The following is a 12,141-nucleotide window of genomic DNA, read 5'->3' on the forward strand; positions in this document are numbered from 1 at the left end:
GGCCGGGCGGGCGGGGACGCGCGGGTTCCGCTTCGGCTCCCGGGGCCGCGTGGGGGCCGCGCCGCCGTAAGCTCCCGAGTGCTGCCGCCGCTCCCGTATTGGCTGAGGTAGCTGCGCAGCTAAAATTACGTGGCTGGGAGAGAGGCCTGTTAGAGGCTCTCGCGAGAAGTGGAGAAAGTTACACAGCCTGGAAAGTGAGGTCATTCACTCAGGAATGGGTTGAACGGTTAGTGACAAAGAGTAATTGTCACCCAAACGGAGCCTTTCGAAAAGAATGATACTACATTATATCCATTCTAAGAAGCCTTTGGACCACACCTCCGTTTCAGACGAATGGAAGTGTGAAAAAATAAAGTGCAATTTGGAATCTTTGAAAGACACTCTTTGGTGACTATACACCGAGAGCTAGTCTAATTTTACATGGGTTATCTCAATACTGATAACAATCTTAAGAGGTGGAGAGATAACTGCTCCCTTAGTCTCATTTTGGAGACGAGAAAACTGAACCACAGACAAGTGGAATCACTTGCTTAAGGTCACAAGGCTACAAGGAGAAAAGCAGACCTTGACCTTGACCTTGACCTGGCCTGGCACTGAGCTGGCTAAGTGCCCACAGCTTTTTCCTGTGGAACGCAGGTGTTACGGAACTGAATTTGGGTCCATTAGCCTGGAGCACAACAAAACCAATCCACTGACACCAGGTTGTGGTGAAGGAAAGTACAGCATTTACTGGCTGAACACCAAGCCAGAAGATCAGCCAGCTCAGGTTCAAAAGACCCAAACTCCTCAATGGCTTTCAGGGAAGGATTTTTAAAGGCAACATTTGATGTGAGGGTTGCAGCTTGTGGACTTTCTTCAGATTGGTTGGTGGTGAGGTAACGGGTTATGTTTCAGCATCATCAGTCTTCTGGTTCCAGCTGGTCTGCCGCTGTTGGTCAGCCTGTAGTCACCATCTTCCACATGGGTGAGGAGGTCTTTGTTTCTGCAGAACAACTCCAAGATATGCCTCAGATAGCTCTGTCTACCCTTGAGGATGGCAGTCCGTCACTAGTCACTAGGCTATTATTTCACCTATCATTACTTTTCTTGCTTGACTGCTTTGCCTTTCTTTCTGCATTCCCTCACTTCCCTAATTAGTAACCAAGTCTACTCTTTGGAACTCAGGAAAGGTTTAGGAGATTAAAGCCTTTTTCTACAAATAAGAAATGGGGGACATGGAGGGGCCCTACTTTTCCTTGCTACTCCTCAATCCTGAAGGGAATGGGGGCAAGGAAGGGAATAAAGTTTTAGATACAGAGGTTACTCATAAACTTTGCAAGGGAACTAGATTTAGGGGGGGATTTGGTTCCATAAACATCAGATAAGGCCACTTCATATGCATATCTAAACCCAGCCAAAATATAAACATTGTTTAAAACACAAAAGTGACCAAACCTCCCCCATCCTGGCTGATATGAATGGATCCTGTTTCTTTACCAATTAGACCTTTAGCCTCTTCTTGCACCCAGACAAGATTTATAAAGACATCCAGGAGTTCCCACCATGGTGCAGCAGGTTAAGGATCCAGCCTTGTCTCTGCAGCAGCCTGGGTCACTGCTGAGACGAGGCTCAATCTCTGGCCCTGCACAGTGGGTTAAGGATCCGAGGTTGCTGCAGTTGCAGTGTAGGTTGCAGCTGTGGCTCAGATTCATTCCTGGCCTGGAAACTTCCATATGCTCCAGGGGCAGCCAAAACAAACAAACAAACAAAAGACATCCAATCATAGAATTACCCTGACAGCATTCAATTTAAAGTGAAGCCCTTCCTCTTTAAACCCTCCCCCTCCATCATCTAACACAAACCTAAATCCTATAATAAGTCCTTTCTAGTACCAACTCCCCACAGTTCCCTGGATGTGCTTTCTTCCTCCAACAATCCACCCAACTTGTTCCACTACAGGTATGTTCCTGGTGGCTTTTGGCTGGAGAACATCAACAGCAGGTAAGTTGAAGGATCATGACTGGAACCCAGAAAGTCATTGACTCCAGAGACCTCCCCTCTCCGACCCACAGCCTCCCATACACTATCTCATTCTGCCTGTTGATTGCAGAATTGTACTACAGTTGCACTGTGCACATGGCTATCCAGCACATGAAATGTGACCAATCGGAATTGAAATGTGATGAGTACACACCAGATTTTAAAGAGTTAGTACAGGGAGTTCCCATTGTGGCTCAGCAGATTAAGAATCCAACTATATCCCATGAGGGTACAGGTTCGATCCCTGGCCTCACTCAGTGGGTTAAGATCTGGTGTTGCCACAAGCTGTGGCATAGATTACCGTTGCAGCTTGGATCTGGCACTGCTGTGGCTGTGGCATAAGCTGGCGACTGCAGCTCCAACTCGACCCCTAGCTTGGGAACTTTCATATGCCACAGATGTGACCCTAAAAATAATATAAAACAATAAAAATATAAAAATAAATAGTTCAGGGAGTTCCCGTTGTGGCACAGGGGGTTAAGAATCCCACTAGGATCCACGAGGATGTGGGTTTCATCCCTGGTCTCCCTCAGCGGGTTAAGGATCTGGCGTTGCCACAAGCTGTGGCGTAGGTTGTAGGATCAGCTCAGATCTGGCATTTATGCGACTGTAGGGTAAGCAAGCAGCTGCCAACTCCAATTAGACCCCTAGCCTGGGAACTTCCATATGCCTTGGTTGTGGCCCTAAAATAAAAAAATGAAACAGAGACAGAACAAAAAAGTAGGTAAGCTCTTTCATTAATAGTTTTTATACTGATTACATGTTGAAATGATAAAACTGAGATCTATTGAGTTAAATAAGATATTAAAATTAATTTTGCCTGTTTCTTATTTTTTAATATGACTAATCAATTTTACATTACATATGTGGTTCACATGGTTCTTCCATTAGACAGTACTATACTTGTACTTTCTTATGATGACGTTAATAATATCTGTTCATGGATATATTTTGTTTTTGTTTTTGTTTTTGTTTTTTTGTCTTTTTGCTATTTCTTGGGCCGCTCCCGCGGCATATGGAGGTTCCCAGGCTAGGGGTCGAATCGGAGCTGTAGACGCCAGCCTACGCCAGAGCCACAGCAACGCGGGATCCGAGCCGCGTCTGCAACCTACACCACAGCTCACGGCAACGCCGGATCGTTAACCCACTGAGCAAGGGCAGGGACCGAACCCGCAACCTCATGGTTCCTAGTCGGATTCGTTAACCACTGCGCCACGACGGGAACTCCGCCACGACGGGAACTCCTGTTCATGGATATATTTATTTATCTATTCAACAAATGCCTAATGTATATCTACTATGGGCGACATGCTGACAAGATGAATAAGACAGTCTTCCTGCAAGACTTGCACAATCTAATTATTAGACAAACAACTGAACGACTTTCTTCGAACAAGAAATATTTATCACATGCCTACTATGAGCCCAGCACAGTCTTAAAAGCAGCCATGCTCAAAAATCACCCCTTCTGCTACCATTATAATGTGTATTCCAGGGAAAGAACCAGAAATAAATAAAATAAATGAGTAAACTACACAGTATATTAAAAGATATTAAATGCTGCGGAGGAAATAAAGCTGGGGAGAGTGATGGGGATGATGTGAGGGGTTGCAATTTTAGACAGGATAGTGCAATAGAGCCGGAGATGTACTACTCAGCCCTACCTTCATGGAAGGAGGGCTGTCAGCAGACTAGGTTGAAGATTTCGTCTCCTTCAGAGCCCACCTGAGCTGCAAAAGTCACGGTGGCTGGGCCATGCCCTTCATGAGGGGACAGCCTGAACTGAACTGAATGAAGAGTTCCTATCTTGGCTCAGCTGTAACAAACCCAACTAAGATCCATGAGGATGCGTGTTCAATCCCTGGCCTCCCTCAGTAGGTTAAGGATCCAGTGGGTTAAGGATCCAGCATTGCTGTGACCTGTGGTGTAGGTCGCAGGCAGTTTGATCCTGTGTTGCTGTGGCTATGACATGGGCTGGCAGCTGCAGCTCCAGTTGGACCCCTAGCCTGGGAACTTCATATGCCATGGATGTAGCCCTTAAAAACAAACAGACAAACAAACAAACAAACAAAAACCTGAATGAGACAGGGATATAAAGGCCAGGCCATTTCGCCCTGACACAGGGCACTTGCTGGGCACTACTTGCTCCAGAGCTCTCTCCTGCTGGGTCAAGGCTTTGTCAGGCAGTGGAATTCTCCAGCCTAATCCTGTTATAGCCTCCTTTCACAGCTGCTAATTCCTAATGAGTATAGTGCATGCCAACTTCCGTCTCCTAAGAACACAACTTGAGACAGGTGGCCAGAAATGGCCTCACCAAGAAGGTGACATTTAAACCACGAAGAAGAAAGCAGTGTGGAAACATGGGAGAAGTGCCTCCAGGAAAAGGGAACAGCAGGTGCTAAAGCCCTGAGGTGAGGGCATGCCTAGGGTTGGCTAGGAATGCAGGGCAGCCAGGGCAGCTGGAGGAGCATGAGTGAGGAGGACAGACAGAGGTGAGGACAGTGGGGTCACCAGGCAGCCCGAGCCCTGAGGCCACTGTAAAGACTTCAGTTTTTACCTTATGTGAGAAGGGAGCCACTGGAAGGGTTTGAACAGAAGACTGGCTTAATCTTTTTTTTTTTTTTTTTTTTTTTCTTTTTAAGGCAGCATCTGTGGCATATGGAATTTCCCAGGCCAGGGGTCGAATTGTGGCTGCATCTGCACCTATGCCACAGCCACAGCAACGTGGGATCCTTAACGCATTGAGCAAGGCCAGGCATCAAACCCACATCCTCATGGATACTCGTTGGGTTGGAAACTTGTTGAGCCACAACGCAAACTTGCAGAAGACTGGCTTAATCTGTCTTCAATTTTACAAGGATATCCGTCAAGAAGCTAATGAAATAAGGCCTTTGGCAGTGTATCCTGAGTTGCCCAAGAAGCAGAGAAGATGAATCATCACCCAGCATGGCTCAGTGTATATAACAAGGTCCAGATAACTCTCACCTTCAAGACTGCGGTAGACACAACATTGTAAATCAAAGAAACTTTAATTTAAAAAGTTAAAAATAAATACAAAATAAATATGCAAACCAAAAAAAAAAGAGACTGCGGTAGACTGACCAAAAGAGATGAGAAATTAGCCCCTTTATTGAAAAAGCTGCTGCTTCTGTGTGATTTCTTCCAAAGATGCTTGTAAAATTATATACACAGCTGTAACATACCTTGCAGGCAACTTACATGAGAAAATTAAAAGTTGAGTTCACCTTCATGTCACATTTTGTAAAATCAGTGTTTAGACACAAAATGACTCTTTAAAAAAGATCAAAAGCAAGAGTTCCTGTTGTGGCACAGGGGAAACAAATCTGACTAGTATCCACGAGGATGTGGATTCGATCCCCGGCCTTGCTTCGTGGGTCAGGGATCCAGCATTGCCATGAGCTGTAGTGTAGGTTGTAGGCTTGACTCAGATCCCTCATTGCTGTGGCTGTGGTGTAGGCTGATACAGTTCTGATTTGACCCCTGGCCTAGGAACTTCCATATGCCTCGGGTGTGGTCCTGAAAAGCAAACAAACAAACAAACAAACAAAAACAGATCAAAAGCATATAGACAGCAATTAAATACTGTAAATAAATGACAGTATTTAATGACGAGGGACAAAGACTGAGTCCTTGGAAACATCAACATTGAGAGGCATGCAAGAGAGGGAGGAGCCAGAAAGGAGACTGAGAAGGAGCTATTGGGAAAAGGCGGACCCCTCCAGATTGGTAGATGGCAGTTTTAATAAGCAAGGGATCTTACACATCAGCCTTGTCTTGGATGACCGCAGGAAGAGCAGATCTCTTCACCTGCCCCCTGTACTGTCTAGATGCTCTCAACAATGCATTTCTCAATGCGGAGTCGCTGAAATGGCTCTTAGTGTGGCAGCAGTGGGTAGCACATACATTCCAAGGATAGGGAAGGGGGCCAGTAGCTTCAGGTTACCTGGGTCCACAGTAGTCCTGCCCTCTTGATACCCTTTTCCAACCCGAGCCACTATAAGCCAGGAAGAAATGGAATCAGTGTGTGCTGTCACGAGGCCAAAGAAGAAAGGTGTTTTCTAAGGCCGAAGGAGGGGGTCCTTTAGATTAGTCAATCAAATAACTGGAAGTTTCCATAGAACTGCAGGGGCAAATCCTGATGGGAGTGGGTTCAAGTGGTAATAATAAAAGATCTCTTGTGGAGCAAGGGGTTAAGGATCCGGTGTTTTCACTTCAGTGGCTTGACTGGCTGCTCTGATAGGGGTTCGATCCCTGCCAGGGAACGTTCCCACACCGCAGGCATGGCCAGAAAAAAAAAAAAAATTATTAACACTGTTCCTCAGAACTGATGGACTCTAGGTCCACAGAGAATTGATTTCTGAGCTGTCCTGCCTAGTCAGAAGGCAGGGTCTATTGATACTAATACTGTTCTGCTGTTGACAGCTACAAGCCACATAACCCTAACAATGAACGAATGTGGCCTTTAGAGTCAGAGAACTTCATTGTTTACCAGCAGACAGATCTTTGACAAGCTAGTTAGCGTTTTTACCAATTTTGCATCTCCAAAGTCCGAAACATAATTCCTTTTATTGGTGATGTATAGAAAGCAGAGATTATATATGTACCTATTATTGCTAACTCAGTTTCTTATTTCTTTTTTGTCTTTTTGTCTTTTGAGGGCCGCACCCGCGGTACATGAAGGTTCCCAGGTTAGGGGTGTAATTGGAGCTGTTGCTGCCGGCCTACAGGGCCAGAGCCACAGCAACACCAGATCCGAACCGCATCTGCAACCTATGCCACAGCTTATGGCAACACCAGATCCTTAACCCTCTGGGCGAGGCCAGGGATCGAATCTGCAACCTCATGGTTCCTAGTCAGATTCGTTTCCACTACGCCTTGACGGTAACTCCTTTAACTCGGGTTCTTTACCTTGGACCTGGTAATCTCTTTTTTTTTTTTTTTTTTTCTTTTTAGGGCTGCGCCCGAGGCATATGGAGGTTCCCAGGCTAGGGGTCGAATTGGAGCTACAGTTGCCGGCCTACAACCACAGTCACAGCAAACGCCAGATTGCCAGATCCAAGACAAGTCTTTGACCTACACCACAACTCACTGCAACACTGGATCCTTAACTCACTGAACTAGGCCAGGGATCAAACCCGCAACTGCATTGTTCCTAGTCGGATTCGTTTCCACTCTGCCACAAAGGGAACTCTGACCTGGTCATCTTTAAATGTCTGTCCTGCCATCACCTTCTATTACTATCAGTACCTATATCTTATGCTAAACTTCCTTGACAGGATACCTTATAATTTTATTACAATAATAATAAATAAATATGTATTTCTTTTAACAAAAAGTTTTTACCTTTTCATCAACTAAAGTATGTGTGCTAGAGTTCCCATCATGCCTCAGTGGAAACGAATCTGACCTGTATCCATGAGGACACAGCTTCAATCCCTGGCCTCGCTCAGTGGGTTAAGGATCTGGCATTGCTGTGAGCTGCAGTGTAGGTCGCAGACTTGCAGACTCGGCTTGGATGCCCCCACAGCTACAGCTCCGATTTAACTCCTAGTCTGGGAACTTCCACATGCCAAGGGTGTGGCCCTAAAAAGCCAAAAAAAAAAAAAAAAAGGAACAGTAACCCATTGAGCAAATACACTTTATTTATTTATTTTTGTCTTTATAGGGTTGCACCCAAGGCATGTGGTGGTTCCCAGGCTAGGAGTCAAATCAGACCTGTATCTGCCAACCTATGCACAGTCATAGCAATGCCAGATCCAAGCAGCATCTTCAACGTACACCACAGTTCACTGCAATGCTGGGTCCTTAACCCTCTGAACAAAAACAGGGATCAAACTAGCATCCTTATGGATCCTAGTTGGGTTCATTACCACTGAGCCACTGTGGGAACTCCATGGACTAGTGTTCTAATTTGTCCTTGACTTTTACACTCTTCACGCTCTTGATACTTTAAGTGTAATAACCATGCTAGTCCTTTGCCTGTTTGCTCTTAGATCCACGAGCCCTCTGCCCTGCCACACTCACTCTTTATTGCAGGAAGCTGACTTCTGCAAACTACATTTCCCAGACTCCTTTGCCAACTTGCTACCCCCAAAGCTTGCATGTACTCCTGAGCCAATGGTGGGAGATTAACAAGCAGGAAGAAAGCAGAAAACAGGCTATGTATTTCTCCCTCGATCTCTCTGCTTAGGAGTTGAGTCTCTTCTGTGGTTTCCGTTCCCAGGGATGTAACTTCTCTCTCCTGTCTCAGCTGTCTGCAGGGCAGTCTCTGCGGGGGTTCCAGCCCCATGCTGTGCTCTGGTACCACCTCTTCCTTGTGTCCTGAGGTTGCTAACTCTCCTTTACCCCATGGTCCCTCTTTGGCCTTTTGTTTTTTCTGACATCTTTGTAACTAGTTCTTTGTATTACATTCCCTCCGCTGAACTATCAGGTGTGAGTTCTGTTTTCTTGATTGGACCTTGACTAATACAATTGCTGCAATGCTGATGCTTAATGAATAGCATCGTGAGGAGCATATAGCAGAACTCAACAGAAATATAACATTTTATAAGCAAATTATAAGGAATATTTAGCTAATTAAGTATTACAAATAGATATCAACAGTATGACCAATGTAAGTGATATCGCACAAAGAATAACTTATTCATGTGAAGTAACCAGATTCTTTAATATGCAATTTTTTTTTTTTTTTGTCTTTTTGCCATTTTTTGGGTCGCTCTCGCGGCATATGGGAGGTTCCCAGGCTAGGGGTCTAATTGGAGCTGTAGCCACCGGCCTACGCCAGAGCCACAGCAACGTGGGAATCCGAGCCGCTTCTGCAACCTACACCACAGCTCATGGCAACGCCGGATCATTAACCCACTGAGCAAGGGCAGGGATCGAACCCGCAACCTCATGGTTCCTAGTTGGATTCGTTAACCACTGCGCCACGACGGGAACTCCCTAATATGCAATTTTAATGACCACAATCTAGTTAACTCTAATCAAAAGGAAATACTTTAAGAAATTATCAGCATCTTTCAACAGATGTTATAGGTAACTAATCAGCATTTATCTGTTCAAAACATACCAAATCTGAGGAGTAGACTAAAAAATAGAGTCTACAGTGATTTCTTGTTTGGGGACAAGTTCTATCTCCTTGGGCTTTGCCAAAAAACACTGGAGACATGGTTACATCCCAGAGAGATTTGATGATCCTGTCTAGCAGTTTTTCTCGGGATTCTTTTAAACAGTTCTCTGAGTTTTACCCAAGCTGACAGTGTGGTAAGCTTAATAACCTGATTACAAAAAGTTCAAACCACTTCTATAATACTTGATTTATTTTTTTTAAAGGGGGGGTTTTGAAGTTTAAGGATTCTAACTATAAAGGTTGTATATCTTTTTCTTTCTTTCTCTTTCTTTCTTTCTTTCTTTCTTTCTTTCTTTCTTTCTTTCTTTCTTTCTCTCTTTCTCCCCCCCCCCCTTTTTTAGGGCCACACCTGCGGCATATGGAGATTCCCAGACTAGGGGTTCAATTTGAGCTACAGCTGCTAGCCTACCCACAGCTATAGCCATGCCAGATCCAAGCTGCATCTGTGACCTACACCACCGCTCATGGCAATGCTGGATCCTTGACTCACTGAGTGAGACCAGGGATCGAACGTGCATCCTCCTGGATCCTAGTTGGGTTCATTAATTGCTGAGCCACCATGGGAACTCCCAGAGGTCATATCTTTAAAGGGTTATTTTTTAATATCACCATTCAAAATATTCCCCTTCTTATTATAGGTCTCCTCTCCCACTCAAAGTTCTTTTCCCTCCTTAAAGTTTTCTGGGGCTGAGTCTTGGAGCCAAGTAATCCTTTTAGTATGTGTTTATTGAATAAATGAACAAATGCATGCATGAATAAAAATACTGGTTAATTCCTGAGCTCAGTGGGTTAAAACATTAGTAGAAGAAATTTCTTGAGACTCTGCATTTTTGGTCTAAAGATGATATTCCCATTGTTGTATTGTTGAGAAACTTTCAATACAGAGACACTTCATTTACCATTATTGTGCTCCAACTAGTTTATCGAATTATTTATCTCAATAAATATTGCAGATATAACAGTTCCTTGTGCTTTCTTCCATTCATTTGATTGATATCGCATGAATTTTCAGTACTTCACATGCAGTGTTATACAAAGGCCAATCACAGTCCCATCTCTCCTCTTCTTAGAGCACTTGCTTCACCCAGAAATTTCATCAGCTTGTTTGTGATATGAACCAAATTCCCCTTTTCCTCTCTCCCTTCCCACAGGGAACCCTTTTCCAAGCTGGAATGAACTGTTCAGATTCTTCCCCTTGAAAAGTTAAGCTAAGAGATCTAAACAGAGTTGAATGACCTGTCAAGGAAAAACCACAGTTGGACAGTAGTTAACAACACATTTTATTCAGGAACTATTGCAATGGGGGAAAGAGACCCCAGCATAGAACTGGGCTCAATCCTTCATAAAGCATGGGCAAGCAGGGATCTATAGTCAAGAAGGAGGCTGGGTGGGGGGTGTCAGTGGGTGGAAAAGTACCAAGAGGAAGCATCAGGGGTAATAGGGCATTCTTGCAAGAATAGTTGACAGAATTCTTGCTGAAGGCAGGCTGGGGTGATCAGACATCACTGGGGGATAGTGAGTAGTAATGAATTTGATTAGATATTGGGCTGGGGGATTCTCTCTAAACTGACCTAACAAGATTCTTGCTGACACTGGGTGATGCAGACATGACAAAGACAGACAGACTGAAGCCTAAGGTCAAAGCCTCCTTGAGAAGAGGGCTTGGAGGAGCCTGACAGAAGTTTGATCAGCTGCTAACATTGGAAATTCTTCCTCTTTTTTTTTTTTGCCTTTTTTTAGGGCCATACCCTTGGCATATGGAAGTTCCCAGGCTAGGGGTCAAATCCGAGCTGTGGCTGCCAGCCTACACCACAGTCACAGCAATCCTGGATCTGAGCTGCATCTGCAACCTATGCCATAGCTCATGGCAATGCCAGATCCTTGACCCACTGAGCTAGACCAGGGATTGAACCTGTGTCCTCATGGATACTAGTCTGGTTTATTTCCACTGAGCCACAATGGGAACTCCCAACATTGAAAATCCTTGACCTAAGTAGTAACATGCTTGGGTCTGTGTTTCATCTGGGATATGAATGTAGGTGAGATGTGTCCGAGAAAGAAAGTATGAGACACATTACTTTGGAAGCTAATTACAACAACCTGGGAGGGAGGGAGGCTAGCCATCAGGTAGCTGCTTTGGAAATAAACTGAAAAAGAACTTGACAACTGGACAAAAGATTGGAAATAGGAACCACTGAAGACATAAGAACCCAATCTGGGTGTCTATATCGGGGCAAAGAAAACACAGAAGAGTGTCCTTTTGAATGTCCAGATGTTCAGTAGGCAACTCAAGACTAGGAATTCAGACAAGTCTTCCTTTGTGCATTAACGTTAGGTATTTTTTAAAAATCACAGTATTAGGTTAGTAGGAAAGCAATATAATCATATTGCTATAGAATGAAAGAAAAAAGACCTATAAGTCCACTGTTATTTATTTATTTATTTAATTTATTTATTTATTGGTCTTTTGTCTTTTTAGGGCTACACCCGCAGATATGGAGGTTTCCAGGCTAGGGGTCTAATTGGAATTACAGCCGCCAGCCTACACCACAGCCACAGCAATACTGGGTGCAAGCCTCATCTGTGACCTAAACCACAGCTCACAGCAAGCCAGATCCTTAACCCACTGGGCGAGGCCAGGAATCAAACCCAGAACCTCATGGTTCCTAGTCTGATTCATTTCCGCTGTGCCATGATGGGAACTTCTTTTTTTTTTTTTTAATCCAATGATTTTTTCCCCTCATGATAGCTGGTTTACAGTGTTCTGTCAATTTTCTACTGTACAGCGAGGTGACCCAGTCACACATACACATTCCTTTTTCTCACATTATCATGCTCTATCATAAGTGACTAGATATAGTTCTCAGGGCTATACAGCAGGATCTCATTGCTTATCCATTCCAGAGGCAATAGTTTGCATCTATTAACCCCAAATTTCCAGTCCATCCCACTTCCTTTCTTTGATTAATAAA

This window comes from Sus scrofa, chromosome 15, assembly GCF_054392235.1.
Source record: "Sus scrofa isolate SSC_HxYL_T2T_F1_AM1 chromosome 15, Sscrofa_HxYL_maternal_Yorkshire_Landrace_v2.0, whole genome shotgun sequence".
NCBI classification, from domain to species: domain Eukaryota; kingdom Metazoa; phylum Chordata; class Mammalia; order Artiodactyla; family Suidae; genus Sus; species Sus scrofa.